The 15,568-nt window shown below is 42.1% G+C and overlaps 1 protein-coding gene across 4 annotated transcripts in view; it reads left to right on the top strand.

Moving 5' to 3' along the window:
• The window catches only part of RASAL2 (RAS protein activator like 2), a 162,764-nt gene that overhangs the window by 20,880 nt on the left and 126,316 nt on the right, over positions 1-15,568 (top strand). The window lies entirely within an intron of this gene.

The following is a 15,568-nucleotide window of genomic DNA, read 5'->3' as shown; positions in this document are numbered from 1 at the left end:
TTATTTTTTCCCCATGCAGAATAAGGAATGACAACGTGCTGCAGCTTGGGGGCACATTTGTTTGAGTGCTGTCCCATTTGATTAGGTGTCCTCGGTGAACCAAACCCCTAATTTTTTAACCCACCAGCCTAGCATGGAGCTGAACTTCATTTCAGATCAGAATCCCTGGTATTAGTGCTGATTTCACAGATGGTGAAACTTTATTTTCCAATTTTACAAGCTGGTTTTACAGAAATTTGGGAAAAACCATTCTACCGTGTAACTAGCATGAGTAAGCATCAAAACTTTTCTGTCTCTTTTCAGTATCTTTCCTATTAACATTTTTTCTTGTTACAGTGCCTTTTGCAGTACTTTCATATCTATTTTATTCCTGGCTTGTAGCAACTGTGAGAAAGAAATCTTTTAAATAAGGACAGTTTTTAGTGTGTGTGGGTTTGAGAAGTTATGAATTCACAGCTACTTGAATGTGCAGGAAAAAAATAGCCCTCTTTTTCCAGTCTTAATGATTTGAGGATTTTTGGAGGAGGACAGGGAGGCATCAGTCATTTCTATGGTCATTTCATGCTGCTGGATCCCTCTGCATCCCCCAGCCTGTGTTGGATCCTCTGGTGGCTTTATGACTGTATGTCAGTGTTGGAAGGCAATTTAGGCACATGCTTTACTGTTTTGGAAAGCTTCATTAATTAGAGGTTTCTCATTTTTTCCTTTATATTTTACTGCTCTCACACTTGCTGATCCCAGAAGGAGGTGGTTTTCCAGAGATCCAGCCCAAGGCCCAGCCAGTCCTGCTAGAAGGAAAAGTTCTGCTAACCTGGTTTAGTGCTGGGCAAAGGGTGTTGTGAATTTCCTCCATTCATCGATTTGCCACTCCCAAACAAATGAGTAGTCTGTCCTTGTTTGGATCACCTGATTACTAGCCAAAGTTTAGGAATAGAAGGACAAAGTAGTATGTGTGCTGTCGAAGTAGCTTCTAAACATTTGATTATGGGGTTAGAAAGAAAATAATATGACGAGAAAACGCAAGTACAGATTATATGTGAAAACAAGATTGTTCCTCAGCTGCTCTGGGAACCTGGCAGCACTCTCTGCTGTTCCTCATGTGGCTCCATGGCTTTGGGATATCCTCAGGCTCACAGTTCTCTTGCTAGAATCACTACTGAATCCAGCCTTCTCCTTCAGCCTAAAATAAAACAGCCTAGTACCTGTGCTCTGCCCAGGCTGGGCTTTGAGAGTCAGGTGTGAGCATGGGAGCAGGATAGGTTCTACCCTGTGCTCTCAGCTGGGATAAAAAACAGGATGAGAATCCTTTCTTAATTTTTCCACTTAATTTTGCATATTACTCATACCTCTCTTGGTTTCTTGCAGCATTTTTGAGTCTTCTGTCTGTGTTTGACTGTTTCTCAGAGTTTGGGACTTTGGTTGTCTGCAGGCCTTAGAAGCTTCTACCTTCCCTCTCTCTTTGAGCACTGCACGAAAGCCAACTGTCACATGTATGACAGGTTTGCCATTCCCTGCTTTTTTTCCTTAAAGTTACCTTCCTTCCTTTCCCATCACTTCTTTTTAGCATTTTTAGCTGCTGTAATGTTTCTGCTATAATTAGCTCTGAGCAAGACTGTTGTTATCTTTCCAGAGTTTAATTTTTAAAAGACGCTCTAGAGGAAGTAATGCTTGCTTGGCTGAAATCCTTTGATTGTTTTAGCCAAGTGGCCAGCTTGGTGATGGTTAACACAGTGGGCTTTTAAAAAATTATCTGCTTGTCCTCTTCAGGTCCTCATTCTGGATAAAGGACCTGATGTACTGTGTGATGCACACCTTAAACATTAGACACACACTCCCCCCCAGTGCATGTGCTGGTTTATTTTGACTGAGTCTGGATTTGTATAATTTTTCTATCTAGGTTATCTGTGAAAATAAGCATAGGGTATTATGCAAAGCAAATCTGATTTTTGACTTGTTCCCTCCTGAAGAAGAATTCTTTGCAAGGTGTTGATTTTGCAGAATGTATGGAGGGAGGAATTTTTCCTTGCTTTGAAGCTTGTGCCAGTTATGGCTGAGCTAGTGTGGCAGCATATTGGAAGCTGTGCACCCTTTTCCTTTTAGCGTATGAGTGAATTTTGTCTCCATATTTACTAATGTGAAATAAAATTTAAAAAAAAATTGAACAGGATACAGGAACAGTAACTTTGACTTCACCTTGCACCATCTTGCAAACAAATCAGCGGCTATCGTCCTGCCCTTCCCAGAACTGGGTGTGGTGGCTGAAATAAAACATCTCGCTAAGAGAACACAGCCCTATTGTTTCAGGGCAGCAGAAAGATGACTTCTAAGGGCTGAAGTGAGGGGTTTGGTAGTTATTTTTACTGTGGGTGTATTTTTTTCTGGGTTTTATTTTTTTAAGTAGGATATTTGTGCTGATCTTGCTTCTTTGTCTCCAGTCTTTATTATTTTATTGATTATCTAAATAAAGAAAATTTACAAGGAATCTTCAGGGCCAATCTCTGTAATTTGAAGCTTGTTTCAAAGTATCTGCTCCAATTTAATTGAAGAATTACAGTGAGTGGTAGCTTAGCTTTGAAGTGTTCCTCTGCACCAGAGAGGGATTGCACAAAGGAGGACCTCCCTCGACAGTTGCATCAATGCTTGGCCTCAGAGAAGTGTCCATATCCTTTTTCTTCCACCTCCTCATTGTTTTACACTCGTGCTTATAGCCACCTAGAATTTAATTTTTAGTTTTCAAGCTGAGATTTTCCTTATTCATTTTATGAATGCAATGCCTTGCAGAAGTCAGCCTTGTACCTTAAACCCAGTCTAGATTTACTGTGTAACTGGGAAACAGGAACAAGAAGGCCTCCTGCATAACTGGTATAATTTCTCTTGCTGAATAAACCTGTTCTTATGATTATTTCTTTACTGGCAGCAGTCCCAGAAGGTTTCTAACTGGTTGTTCATGCACACCTGTGTCCTGTTTTGTGACTTTTGCCCGTGGACGGGGTCTGAAGCATCTCCAGTTTAAGTGTGATGTGTATATTCCTCTTGGAGAGATACTGAATACTGAAAAAGAATGACTAGTGAAAGCTTGAGAATTACATTATGCAGATGAAAAGCCTGATGGACTGTAAGAGAGTCCCTGGGATCTTGGCGTGTGAGTCTCCCAAAGAGTCCTGGGATGGTGGTGCAGCATAAGTCAAGGGAAAGCCATGAGTAATGAAAGTGTGATTTATGATTGTGACTCCTCCTGCCAAGTAATTAAGTGTAGAGACTGTTGTTGTTGTTCTCAGGAACATAAGGAGTGGTCTTTGTGTTTATGATACTGTTTACTCCAAACACTAATTGACACTGAGTGTATTAGAAAGGAAGTGATTTTAGGATGGGTTTTCCACCTGAAAACTCAAAGGCAGAAAGAAGCAGGAGCTTCTTCCTTTGCTAGGACCTGCTGCTGTGGGGCATTGAGGTGTCTGAGCACAGCTCCAAGTTTGACATTTCAACAGGTCTCTTATTGATGAAGTAACACTTGACAGAGTATAGCAACATTTTTTTTTTCAGCTTTTGTTTTCATTTACAATTAGCATTGCACAGTTGAAAGCTTTCCTTTTAAGATCTGCTGCTTTGCCTTTTTATCTGATCTTTCAAATGTATTCTTGTGCAGTTTTTCCATCTCGTCTATGTTTTCTGTTGCAGAAAACCTGATAAAAATGGCTGATTTAAAAAAATAGAATTAAAGTATCCTGCTTTACTGCAAACCTGATGATAAAAATTTTAGAACATGAACATCTTGTCAGAGCAATCATTTCAGTTTGCTTACTGTGGTAGACTAATGTTTGATCCTTCAGTCACATTTGGAAATACAAAATTGCAAATTTTAAAAAATTCCTCTCTATTTCAGACTGAAGGTTTAGACTGCATAAAAATCCAAGTAGGGTAGAGCAACATGTGCTAGTCAAATGAGTGAAATATTTGACGTCCTTCAGCTCTGGTAACAAAAGGACCATAGTCTGTGGAATCCCTGAAGCCAGCTGTGTTGAAAGTTGCTGACTTGGCCTGTGGCTCATACAGAATTACACTTTCACAGACACAATCTGAGCTGTGTGCAGTTTTCTTTTTTTTTCCTAAAGAAAAAACAAACATATGCTTGAATATAAGCAGAGAAGTATGCTAAAGATGCAAAATAAAAAGCAGGCAACAAAGCATGTTTATTTACAAGAGTGTCTTTGTAATTGTGGATTCTGACTATGGTTTGCCACACCTTCATTTCTTTATCCCTTTTTCCTTTCATTCATCTTCAGAAGTATTGCAGCTTTGCCTAATTCTTTGAAGAGGAATGCAATAAAATGATAGTATTTCTGAGGAATGCAGCATCACATCTGATTTTGCAGCCTTCCTCATGTTGTTCTTCGACTTCTTGGGCTCTGCTAAATGCAAATAATCCTCCTCTAAAGGGCTTTGCCTGTGTGCATATAACACAGATTGAAAAAAAAAAAAAAAAAAAAGAGCAGCTTCTGCTCTGTGCTTTCTCCCTGTTGTAATGGGGAGAGGTGAGTGATGGAGGAGTGTTTCCTTTTTTGTAACCATGATTAAAAAAACAGAACAATCTTTAACAAGTCTAGGATGCAAATAGGACTTCCCTTTGTGAAGATCATGGAGGGTTTAAACATGCATGCTGTGTCAGCCATGCATAAATTTGATGACACCTATAGTGGCTACTTGCTAAAAGAACAAATGTTCTTTAGCAAAGGTATTTCCCCAAATATTTTCTGTTCTGCAGAATCATGATCTTTAAGTGCAGGGCCATGATAAAATGGAAATAATCTGAAGTTGTAGAAGACATGCACATGTTTTGTGTGATTAATTTTGGTAAGCTTGACCTGTGAAAGTAAATACCTGTTTTACAGTGTTGTTTACACAAGAAATCAGTCGGGAACACGTGTTTCTTTGAAAGATGACTCTTTTGGCTACAGCACAATTTTACTGGGGGCTCTTGGGATCAGTGTGCTCTGCAAAATTCGTTGTACTTTAGTAGTTATTCTCCCTGTGTGAAGGAGGATGCTGGTAGGGTTGTCTGTCTGTTGGACTGAATAGTTCCCTGACACATCTTCCTTACTGCAGGAGAAGTTCTCTTCTAAAGTCAAAATCATTTTCCAAACAACAAAACTGTTTGGAAGTGCAGTGCTGTGATTTTTCACTTTGCTGGGAAACCCTTTGTTTTAGAGGCAAGCTGAGAATTTCTATTGCTAATCTGCTATGTTAAGGCAAATTAGAGTTAACTAGTGTGCTTCTAAATGTGGCTTGTGTGAAATGAAGTTCCTTCCAGTGTAATGTTTTTTTCTCTTTTTTTTAATAGCACAATTTATTATTCTATAAGTAGGTAATTCCTCTTTGCTGATAACCACACGTCTGGTCTTCCCGTCTGCCGTGGTGGTTCCCTTGGAACAGCACCGTGCCTTTAAAATGCCAGTGATTGAGTTGCAGCCCCTGGAGGGGCTGTATTTAGACTGGCTGTTAACAGATCAGCTCCTTCATGTAATTACCGAGCTCTGGCAGAGCAGCTCCTGTAGCTCAGTGCACATTATTGCTTTCCATTTGCTCTGGGAGTCGCAGGACAGCCCTTCCTGCTTGGTGAGGGGTTTGTGCCTTTAAAAAATGAAGAAATCATTTTGTACTCCCGGCAGACCTTTCAATAAACATTAGCAAGTTCTGCTTATCTGTGACATAGTAGGGAAATATTTTCCTGTCTGATTGTGCATCATGACTTCATTGGCTCAAAATGGCACCTTTTGGAAATGCTCTCCTGCTGGGGTGCTTTGTCTTTGCAGTGACAGTTCCCACCTGGATCAGCCATGGATTTCACCACTGCGAAGGATCCTTGGTGAAGCCATACGTGGCTTTGCAACAGCTCTCTTCACTTGACTGCAGGAAGCACTGGAAGGTGTTGGAGATGGGATTTTTTTCCTGAGGCTCTTCCGTTTATTTTAGTTGTGTTTCAGCACTATGGAGCAGGATGAATGAGGCAGTGCAGAGACAGGGAGAAAGGCTTTGTGGTTTTTATTAGCAACAACTGTGCAAGCAAACTTAATTTGGCTTTCTGAAGCCCGCTGGTGGTGTTCCAACTTTACCCTTCAGCTGTTGCTCACTGCATTGCAGGGGCCTCTGTAATCTAGCAATTTCTCATTGTCTCCAGCCCCTGCCATTTATAAGTGGGGACTCAGGTTGCAGAGCAGATTAAGTGAGCATTCCCTTTTATTTTTAATTTTAATACAAGCGTTTCCTCAAGTCATAGGAAAAGTACACCTGGCACTCACTAGCCAGAGGATATGTGCTTAGTAGATAGTGTGGAAAATACCTGTATGATCTTGTCCCCTATGGTTTCATTGGAAAAAAAGCAATAATATGCACTTTGATTATGACACTACCTATATTTCATCTATTCTTCCACTCCCAAAACAACCAGTCTGGTTTATTATTTCTCTTCTTCCTCTTCTCTCATTTCCTTCTTCTGTAGTTCATGGTATTTCTCATCCTGTCTCTTTTGTCTGTGTGCTTCCCTTCCTTACTGCTGCCCCACATGCAGCAGAAGTGCCATCTTGCTCGTTTTTAGATTAAAATTCCTATCCTTTTGAGAGGGATGTTTTTTAGGATATCTTTCTTTATCTGCTTTCTTTTTCAGGTTGTAGGAGAGTTAGAAAGGTTTGCAGTAGCTGCCCTGTAGATGCCAAGCCTCTTCTCTCCATGTCAAGGGGACAATTTTTACTGTCTCCTCACTCAAATTCCATGTTTGCACTTTTATTTCAGAGTAAAAGCAGAAGAGGTTTTGTGGGCTTCACTCACCCTACCCCTGCTCATTTAAAGCAGTCATTTTACATAAAACCATTTTGCACAGATTATTCTAGGCAGTTATTCATGGTGGCTACCATGCCAGTGGTGAGTTAGCATGTGAAACCATGCTCTGGGGGTCCAGAGTGCCTTTTGCCTTGCACAAAAATGGTATCCCAGAGCTATTCTATGCTGGTGGGGAGGGCTTCTCTCTTGGGAACTAAATTTTTGTCTGCCTATTGCTTGCACTGGTTGCAGTCCAGCAGCCTGTCAAATGTCTGACTTACCCCCTCTTAGAAAAACTTAGGCAACTTTGGCATAACATTCAGCTGATGTTTTTTAGCTGACTGGTGACTCACAGTCCCACTCACAAGAAAGCAAGGAGTGGTTGGGTTAACTCTGCTCCAGTAAATAAGGCAATTGTTGCTTATGCTTAAAGGTATTCCTGATTTCTGTAGTAAAATTGGCATCTCCTAAATTCTGCTTCATGCTTTCCTCCTCTCCAGACAAACATTTGAAAACAAGGAAAGAGAGGAAGGTCAGTGGATTTTTTTTTTCCTGCTTGGTAGCCTCTAATTGTAGTTCAAACAAAACCCAGGTTTGCCAGCACATAGGAGGGAAAATTCACAAAGTACCATTTAGCAACACATCTGGAATCTGATGTGAAGATGTGATTTGTTTTCTTGAGCTACCATATCTTGTAGCTTTTTTTTCCCTCTCATGGACTCTAAAGTACAAGGGCCATGAGGAAGAGCTGTGCAAAACAATTGAAAACAACTGCCTTTCTGTTCTGCATAAGGAAAAACAGTTGCTGTTCTAGAACTGCCTATTCAGACTTTCACACAGCTGGAAATCCATGAGTTATCAAAAGGGGCAGTTTTGATTCCCACGATGACATGGGACTGAAATGCTTGTTTGAGTTTTGTAAGGGAAAATGCATTGCTTTGCGTGTGGATTGCTGTGGGCTTTCAGGGTTATTTCAGAGAGCAAATTACAAGATTCTCCTGTGGTTCTGAACTCTTCTGTCTTCCTTACCAACGTACCCAAGTTTAGGGATTAAGAGTAGGTTTCTGGCAGCTGTCTGCCAACAGCAAAAGTACAACCTCATATGCAGTCACAGCCATTAAGCATGTCTGGTCTGTGGTGGGGGAAAAGGGAGATTCCAGGAGGAGAAAAAAAGAGACCAGCAAACTTTTCCTGCTATCAAGCAGGACCTCAGTGGTCTGGCCTCCAAGATTATACATTCCTGCTGGGAGGATCGCTCCAGGTAGAGGGTGGCTCTGCACTGTCCTCTCCCACAAGTCCACAGACAGAACAGTTGGTTCTGTTTGTTTTGTGCTGGAGTGGTTTCATAATATTCCTAAAGTAGTATGACCTCTCACTGCCAGCACTGTCCCAGAGAAAGGGGGTGGGTTGTTTGTTTGTTTGTTTGTTTTTAAAGTGGTCATTTTGGTTGGCTGACCTTCTTGGTAAAGAAAACCTTTAGTTAAAGATTAATGTCTGCATCCTTATCTTATCATATTGGCACCTGCAATAAATGTATTTCAGACTTCAAGAATTATCAATAGACCTGCAATGAATAAATTTTATATCACCAGGGGGTGATTGAGAATGTGGGAAATGGTACCTTTGAGTCTCTTGTACCTTGCAGAGTAGCCAAAACTGCAATTATTGTCAGTTAACTGTATGTTCTGTTACTTACAAAGATAAGATAGTTCACTAAAAGAGTAATAGCAGTGTTTTGTTATTTTAACTTGGCAGTATCCTACAATAAAATAGGAAATTGCTAGCATACTACCGAATTACATACTCTTTTTGTGGTACACCATCACGTAAACTGTGGGAGGAGACACTTGTTCTTTTGTCTTTTTAGCATCATTTGGCTAGAAATCCTCCACTAAAACAAGAGGCAGAAGGGAAGCTGAGATCTGATGTGTTTTTCTTTGCACTGGTGCTGACAAGAAAATAATTTATTTCACCTCCCAGCTGAGCTGGTGGCAAGCCCTGGGAGCAGTGCTGTGGTAACAGCGATCAGAAGTGAGATGGATGTTCTGCAGGTGCAAACAGCATTTCCTCCTTGTGCTGAGTACAGGGTTTCAGAAATGCACTTGCCTCTGATACGCAGCTCAGAATTATTTTTCTGAAGAAATGCCATGTGCATTTCCAGCTTTGCTCACACTGGGTGAAGTACTGCGAAGTCCAGTGGGAAGATCCAGGAGAGTATGTGAAGACTAACCCAAGTGCATACTTCTTCTGGTTTTGCCCCATTTAATCTGTTGTAGGTACCTCATCTTACTTTAGTTTCCCATCCTCAGTCTCCCTGACTTCTTTTTTTCTTCCCTTTCATCTTTAAAATGTGGGGTTTTATTAGGAAGCTGTAATCTCTTTATAGTTCATTTAATTTAAAAGCACATTAACCTGCAGAATGAGCCACTGGCTGTCTCTTGTTCAATTTCCAACAAATTTCCTGTTTGTCTGGATGCTGGGTTATTCACTCAATAGTTAAGGGAGGCAATTAGGCTGCTGAAAGCTGCTTGTGGCTGAGATCTGCCAGGCTGGCACTCGCTGCTGTGTCTCAGCCACGAAGGCTTTACCCCTTACTGGCAAGGGCATCATTTGTGCAGTTCTTTTTAATCTTTCGGTTCAGATTTCCCATCTTCTGAATTTAGCTTCTTGTCTTTTTTTCTTTTTTTTTTTTTTTTTTTTTTTTTTTTTTTTTGTCTGGCTCAAATTGCAGCTCAAAAGCAGTCTTTAGTATGTCTTTCCTAGCATGTTTATGTAGAAAATTCCCTGTGTCTGGAGTGATAGCAGTGGAAGAAGAGAGAACAATCTATATTCTTCCTTATCAAAACCCTTGGGCAGAAATTGAAGCTTTTTTTTTTTTTTTTTTTTGAGTGCCCTTTAAAATCATGTATGAACTCCAAGAGACTTAATTTGTTCATCAAGAATGTTGTGTAAGAGGTAAGAAATACTTGTCATGGTGTATAGCTAGTATTTGGGGGGAATTTTTTGCCTTGTTCTGCCGCCACCTGTAGCTGCTAGTAGGACAAGGGAGAATGGCTTCATGCTGAAGGAGGGTAGATGTAATTTGTGTATTAGGAATAAATTCTTCCCTCTGAGTGTGGTGAGGCCCTGGCACAGGTTGCCCAGAGAGGCTGTGGTTGCCCCATTCCTGGAATTGTTTAAGGCCAGGCTGGATGAGGCTTGGAGTTGCCTGATCTAGTGAAAGGTGTCCCTGTCCATGGCAGGAGGGTGGAATGAGATGGTCCTTAAGGCCCCTTCCCACCTAAGGACATGAGTCCCCTTCTGCTGGACTTGCTGTACCTTGCATGTCACTCTGTGGAAGGACCTGACCTTATCTCCCTTTCCTCCTCTCCCCTCTTCTTTTTCACTATGAATTGTGCACACATGGATAAGAGAAGCTGCAGGGGGAAGGGGTCTTCTTCCAGAAGATGTACCTTGCTGGTGAAGAAAGGGACACCTGCCTCAGGGAAGGAGTCTGAGCTTTGAAAAAGTTGAGATGAAACAGCTCTTGGAAACCTTGGTGAGGAGTGTGACGTGTTCAGACCTCCACAGCCAAGGTGATTATTCTTGTTGAGGGGAGAACAGGCCTCAGCTCTTTCTGAGAACTTGCAGAGCAGCTACTGGGAAGTTTTGATTTTTGCAAAGGGTTGGATACAGTAATGAGTTGCATTTTAAAGAATTCATGCTGCAAAAAAGGGGCGACTCCACGTTCGTGACTTCTTTACAGTGGTTTTTTGTTCTATCAAGACTTATTAGAGACATTTGGTTTTGATGTCTTGGATTCAAGAAGAAAATATGTCATTTTATTAGCGTGTTTCTGGAAGGGTATATGGTTCTCTGCACACCCCCTGCTCTTGCTCTCCATGGCCCATAAAGCCTGATTGTTCTATTAGTCACAGCAGTGTTAGTGCTGCCTGCAATTACTGATAATTTTTGCTCTGTTTTAAATTTTGCTTAAGCAAAACAGGGACATGGAATTGCTATTGGCATTTAAACATAGTAAATAAATATACTTCTGCTCCCAAATAAGAACTGTCTCTGGAGACAAATTTGTAGTGATTTCCCATGTAGTCTCAGTGTTCTTTTCCTTGCCTATCTTAATTCCTAGCTAATGTACAGAGAGAGACATGGTATTGGAGATGCTTAAAACATGGAATTTTTCAATTAGATGGCTTTTTCCAGATTTGACACAATTTGTGGGGATGGGAGGTGGGGAGTTGGTGAGTATCTGTAGAGGTAGATTTCAAATTAAGAACTTCTTACTTATTTGTTATATTATATGGTTTGTTTTGGGAGTTTTTTGTTTGTTTGTTTGTTTTTCCCAAAGAGAATCTTTGAATGCAGACTGTGCATATACTTTGCAAATGATCGAAGCTATTAATGCATCATTGATTTCCTCCATTGACTTGTCCATAGGATAATTAATCTCTTCTTTTTAACAAGTGTGTATTTTTCTGTTTCAAAAGCAGCCTCCCACTGTCCCTTGCATAGTGGGAAGCTTCTACTGCTGGCTTTCTGTCACTGCCAGCCTTGAGACTTGGCTTCCAAGGGTGGTTGAACACTTTGGGCTTATTCTGCTTTCCTGCTGGAGCTGGAGGAGATGGGGAGCAGATTCACTCATTGCATGGCCACTCAAGCCAGTTTAATCTGTCCTGCCTGAACAGTTCATGCTATGATTCCATGGTTTTGTTGGCAGGAGCAATCTGAAACGAATTTCAGCAGTTCCCTGGGTACTTACCCCCTGTCCTGTGTGCTTTCTTCTGTCCCTCATTTTTCTTAGGCCAGTTGTAAGAATGATTTGTTAGATGGTCACTGGTGATGAAAGTTTTTAATAGTAGCAGCTGCTGTAAAAAATTGCTGAAGTGCATCTGTTTCACAGTGTTCTGTGTAACTCTGTTTCTAAGAGTACATTCCACTTAACCCCAAAAAAACCACAAAAATGAGGAATGATGAGCTGGTTTAGGGTCTGCACAGGGACTTTATTTTTGTTGTTCTGAAACAACTTGTTGAGCTGCATGCCTGAGAAACAAAGTGATTTGACTCACTGCTTATATTTAGTATCATTACCTAGTGCATTAGGTTCCGTTTTCTTCCGAGCATTAATGGTTTTGCTCAGGAAGGTTAACAGGGAAAACGCCCAGCAGAAGGCATTTTTATGCTTATCAAAGGGCAAATGTGTGGAAAACATCAGGTCACTGTGCTGGGTGTCAACTTGTTGGGTGTTTTTTTTCTTCTTTTTTGAAGAGTCTGTGGAAGGAGCAGTATCTAAGGGTGGGGAGAAGATGTCCTTCCTTTTTGGTAAAGCCTGTGAAATTAGAGGAGCTGGTGGATCCTTAGTAGAAATGTGACCTGAAATCGCAGCATCCTCTTTGTCATGGTCCAGAATCATGTATCATAAATATATGAGATCCCAACCTGTGACTCCACCTACCCAAGGTGATAATTTTTCTGGTTTTGAGTATATTTGTAACTGAAACAAAAATTATAAATGCTGTTTTATATGTAGCATTAAAAATATGTTTGGAACAAGCTTTTACTATGATTTTCTGTAATCACATGGGAAGCAAGGGGGAGATGGGCAGGTTTAAAGTGCTGCTGGTGAAGCTTTAGTCTGAAGTTTAAATCTTTGAAGATTGTTTGAAAGCTTTGGCTGCCAAGAAAGCCTGGGCTCAGCTCAGGAAATTGCATGATTCCTGGTGCTTCTGGAACCAGGTGAGGAGCTGTAATTGACTTTTCACCAGTGAAGTGTAGAACATTCTGTTCAGTTGGTGTGTAGCAGGTGGATGCCCCAAACACTGGGGAAGTGCTGTTGAAAGTGGAAGTGGGTGGAAGAGTTTGAGCACAGCTTTGCTGGTCTGAAGCCGGTGTGCTGCTCTCCATTCTCCTTATTGCCATCTCTTGCGTTAGTGTTGGTCTATCCCAGAAAAGCTCTTCAAGGGGTTAGCTGACCAAACTCATCTTTCTCTGTGGCCTTAAATGGATCACAAATTCACGACCATTTTTCTTCCCCTTGTAGGAAGAGAAGCTGCTATCACATTTTCCTTTCTGAAGTATGAAGGGCTTTAGTTCCTCAGAATGTTGCTTCTGGGAGCAGCAATGTTTTCTCTCCTTTGCTCCCAAGCAGTCTCATCCCAGGGCTTTTTATTTTTACTACATGGAACCCCTCCATAACCAGGCTGAGGAACCTCTGCTGCCTGAAGTAGTTGCTCTGTACATTGGTGCAAATCTGAAGTGTCCTGCAGTATCTCCTGAGACTCCCTGTGATAATCATATCACTCTGCCAACAAATCCTGTTAGTATTCATGTGGCAATTGTTTTGGTACTTGGCAGAGATGAGGACATTAATATGAAACCTGCTTTGGCTGATGGGTATTAAAAAATTATTTGTTTCATACTGTACCAGTGATTTCATTACACTTGAAGAATTAAATTCTGTATGTGTTTTGGTAGGTATGTACATAAAAATATGTATCAAGGCAGTTAGCTGGCATGTTTTACTATACCAACCTCTCCCTCAAAAGAAGGATGAGTTGGTGCAAGTCCAGAGAAGGGTCATGAAAATAATCTGGAGGAGGAAAGACTGGAGCACCTCTTCTGTGAAGAAAGGCTGGCAGAGTTGGAGTTGTACAGCCAGGAGTAGAAAAGATTCTGGGGTGATACCTAAAGGGGTTTCAAGAGAGCTGCAAGGGAATTTTTACAAAGGCATGCAGTGACAGGACAAGGGGGAATGGCTGACAGAGGACAGGATTACATGGGATATTGGGAAGGAATTGTTCCCTGTGAGGGTGATGAGGCCCTGCACAGGGTGCCCAGAGAGGCTGTGGCATCCCTGGAAGTGTTCAATGCCAGATGGGAGGAACCTGATGTAGTGGAAGGTGTCCCTGCCCATGGCAGAGGGTTGGAATGAGATGATCTTTAAGATCCCTTCCCACTCAAAGCCAGTCGAGGGAAGGGGAACAAAGGCAGAGGGATGTTTGCTCAGTCCAGCTCTTACATGCTAGCAAGTTTTTCCTGCTGAAATGGAAATGAAGGTTTTAAGCTTTGTGCTGTTCTTCCATAACGAAGTGTTGCTTTTCAGGCTTGGATGGTGGAATGAGAAGGAGCCCTTTGGCAAAAGGCCACTGGGCTTTCACACTGCTTGCCCTGTGCTTCCTTTCCTCTCTGCAGCTGGGCTTTTCTTGTGTGGAGGGCTGTGAAACTTCTCCACTATATCTGGAAATATTCATGTGAATTCTCTGGTTTTGAGACCAGCACTGTTCCTTTCCTTTATTGATTCCAACCCCTTGATCTCTCAGTTACCCTTAAGGGATATCAGCAATTTAATTGTACTTTTACTGTTCTTGAAAGACAAGGTGAAAAGAGAAGGGGAGAAAAACCTGCTGTTGCCTTATTAAGAGAGTAAGAAAAAATAGGAGTCTTCAGTAGCCAGCTTTGCAAGATGGTAATAAAAAGGGTTTTGAATAGTTGCAGATCTCTCAATGTTTTAGTTTAGATGTTAAAAAGGCCTTTTATGAGATAAGTGGTCTTTGAGAGAAAGACAAAAAGCACATCTGAAAACACACAGGATGGCAACTCTTTCAGACAAGTACTTCTTACCATCTTGGGGCTAAGGATTGCCCAGCTCCTGGCTTTCTTCTCACTCAGCCTTTTGTACCAGCCACAGTGTGGCTTGGCTTGAGAAACCACATGAAGGTCAGGCACTGTTTCATTGGTGTTATCAGTGAAGACACTGCATGAAGGCTCCAGACCAGGAACTGCTGTAACTCTGGTGTGCTTTCAGAGACAGGAAGAGTCTCTAGTGCTGCAAAGCCTTTCCTGCCCCAGGTGGCTGGGGGAAGTCCACCTTTGGACTGTCATTTTCCAAGCACTGGATTACTGCAGGGCTTCTATGTCTGTGTCCCAGCCAAGGTGAGAATGGTCCCTGTTTGGCTGACCCTAAGGGATGGACCAAGACTCCCCTTCCATCCTCCCTCATCTCTCCTTCCAAGGATGCTTGGATGTGACAGGTTTCCCTGATGGCACCAGGCATGAAGGTTTGGAGAGCTGCTGCTGGATAGAGCAGAATCTGTGTGTCCCTCTCCCTTCACACATCAGGTGGGGCACTGTCTAGAGCCACACAACTTGTCACAGTCTGCAGCAGGGTGTCTGTGAGCACAGCATGGACACAAGTGGCTGCTGCTGTCTCTCTCACAAGCTCTGCTTGCCCTTGCTCATCCTGCCTACCAAGTGCATGGACCTCCTGGGGAGTCAGTAGAGTTGTCAGTGAAATCATCATCTTGCTTTAAAGCATTTTGGGTCAGTAGAACTTGACCTAGCTGCTCTCTTCTCCATCAACAGAGCTTTTGTCCCCAGTAGTGGAGCAGACATTAGAGCCCTCTGGATCTGTGCTAAAGTGTTTGGTGCTTGCTGGTGGTGTGCTTTGTTTACTCAGAGGTGGAACTGCCGTGAGGCAAATGCCAGAAAATGGTGGGGAAAAGCCAGTGGAAGCTGAAGGAGCCTGAGGCTTTGTGTGGTCAGGTGGAGTTCTCCCAGAACACAAGCAGGCTGTGCTTGAAATGCTGTTGGGGAGGATGTGTTTGACTCCTGCCAAATCCCTGCACACGCTCATTTCTGCCAGGCTGACCTTGTTCCTGGAGAGCTGGGGGTTGGCTTGTGGGGCAGGCTGGTAGCCAAAGCCATATGCTCTGACCAGCACACAAGCTCAGCATCCCTCCTCTGCTCCTCCATTGCTCCTGCA

The sequence above is a fragment of the Oenanthe melanoleuca genome, chromosome 8 (assembly GCF_029582105.1).
Source record: "Oenanthe melanoleuca isolate GR-GAL-2019-014 chromosome 8, OMel1.0, whole genome shotgun sequence".
NCBI classification, from domain to species: Eukaryota; Metazoa; Chordata; class Aves; order Passeriformes; family Muscicapidae; genus Oenanthe; species Oenanthe melanoleuca.
The sequence above is the reverse complement of the archived record's forward strand: the minus strand, read 5'-3'. Positions and strand labels throughout refer to the sequence as shown.